Below are 2,103 nucleotides of genomic sequence, written 5' to 3'. Positions count from 1 at the left end.
TCATTGGCCCGCTCAGCGGCCGCGCTCATTGGCCCGAGCCGCCGGGGGGCGGGCACCTCTCCGCCCCGCCCCTCCGGGCGCTCGCCTCGGAGCGGCTTTCCTGCGTCCGGACTGTGCTCCACTTTCAAAGGAGCTTCGCTCTGCGGGTCCGGGGAGTAACACAGGGAGGGGGCTGAACACAGTTCAAACGTGGACGTGTCGCCAGACTGTAAAGGCTGGAATAAGTCGCGGATTCCCTCTGCACCTTGCTGGACTTGGGTGTGGTGCCTCGCCCCCTTGGGACTCAGTTTCCGCAGTTTAAAAGGAGGCGACGGTGGGGTGGGGGGATCACTTCCACAGATCTCGAACATTCCCACAATGCAGGTTTTTTTTTGTTTTTTGGTGTTTTTTTTGTGTGTGTGTTTGTTAGTTTTTTTGTTGTTGTTGTTTGTTTGTTTGTTTTCAATCAGTGCACCCTCACCTCTCCAAATTCTGCTGCAGGGAGATCTGCCCATGGCCAGGCCGGGATCTTCATTTTAGGATTTTAGGAACACCTGGGTGAAAGAGTCCCAAGGAGGTCAAACCTTCAGCCAGTACTTATTGTTTCCTTTTACTTTATAAACTGTGTTTAAAAACAATAGTAATGCACTCGCTAAACAAACGACTAGTGAGTACACAGAAAAGTGAGTCTCCCACCCATTTCCCTGCTCAGAGGCAACCGATTATAGCCATCCTGAGACTGATTTTGTCTAAAGCATCTTCCAAAGCAGTTCAATGAACCTTTAAATCTAAGCCACACCGAGCTGGGTGCTTTACATATATTGCTTAATTGAACTCAGACAAGTTGCCCCGTTTTACAGATGAGGAAGCCCAGGCCAAGAGAAATGGAGAGACCCTGAAGCTGCTGGCCCTGGGTGTGTTTGTTTCGAGGCCAGAGCATGCTCTTTTTACTCCATGACTTTCTTTCACTCCCTCTACATAAAATTCCAGACGAACTACTGGCCCTGCACTGTTCTCCATCCCTCCAGTTCCAGGAGACAAAACAAACCATCAATTCATACACTGCTAATATTTATTGAACACCTACTGTGTACCAAAAGTCTTGTTGGCATTGGGGAGAACACAGTTAATGGAATGCTATAGGACTTAAATAACTATGAGGGTAGAAATGGATGACTAGGTGGATAGTGAAAAGGGAAATCTTGCTTCCACCCAGTCTCCCATTTTCAATTCAGTTGAGAAATTTAGATACATTTTGGCTTATGTAGAAAGTTGTTGTTTCCTTTTTGTTTTTGATGTGTTAGTTTGGGAGATTGCATGAATTTGGGGTGAAGACCCGAGATATCCTTTGAAAGTACAGGATGTTCAGTTTGGGTACACTGTTGCTTGCATAGCTTTCAACATATACTTCTTAACCTGAAGTAGAAAAAGAAAAAGGTTCTGAGAACAAATAAAGCCGTTAAGGATTTGGTGCAGCTTTGGTGTATCGGAGCATGGAAATTATAGAAACCTGAGCTTGAATGCAGATTATGCAACACATTTACTGCTTGCCCTAGGGCAAGTCAATCTCTGTGACTCAAGGTTCCTGGATGATAAAATGGGGAAAATAGTAGTATAGTGAGTATAGTAATAGTGACAATTAAATAACATACCTAAAGCACTTAGAACGGGGGCCCATAGTATGCACCATGCAATAGCTAATCTTCTCCTTATCATAAAGTTATACTGGTTAATAAGGCAGGGAGGGACTTTTCACGCACCTGCATCTGGCTCCTCCTCAGGGCTCCGCCCACCCGGGCCGTGCGGCAGCCTCTCTTCCTCTCGCTCCGCCTCTCGCGGAGGCCGCATGATGTATGCCGGGTCTTGTAGTCCGTTCGCGGAGTCGGGTCGCCGGGGGCCTCGCGGGCGAACTGCAATTCCCAGCGTCCCTCGCGGCGGCGGCCGTAAAGCGCGGCGGTCGAACGGCCGGTTCCGGCTGAATGTCAGTGCGGGGCTGTGGGCCGGGGAGGAAGGTGGTTGGCGGTCCCGCCGCCACCGCCTCCGCCGCTGCCTCTTCCACTTGTGCTGCCGCCGCGGGCACTCGGCCGCTCGGCCGGTCGAGCATGAGACCGTGAGGAGAGCGAC

At 50.0% G+C, this 2,103-nt stretch overlaps 1 protein-coding gene across 1 annotated transcript in view; it reads left to right on the top strand.

Annotated features, from left to right (window-relative positions):
- Positions 1-2,103, top strand: part of Clec16a (C-type lectin domain containing 16A) — a 186,260-nt gene that overhangs the window by 4,287 nt on the left and 179,870 nt on the right. The window lies entirely within an intron of this gene.

The sequence above is a fragment of the Marmota marmota genome, unplaced genomic scaffold, assembly GCF_001458135.2.
Source record: "Marmota marmota marmota unplaced genomic scaffold, marMar, whole genome shotgun sequence".
NCBI classification, from domain to species: Eukaryota; Metazoa; Chordata; class Mammalia; order Rodentia; family Sciuridae; genus Marmota; species Marmota marmota.
The sequence above is the reverse complement of the archived record's forward strand: the minus strand, read 5'-3'. Positions and strand labels throughout refer to the sequence as shown.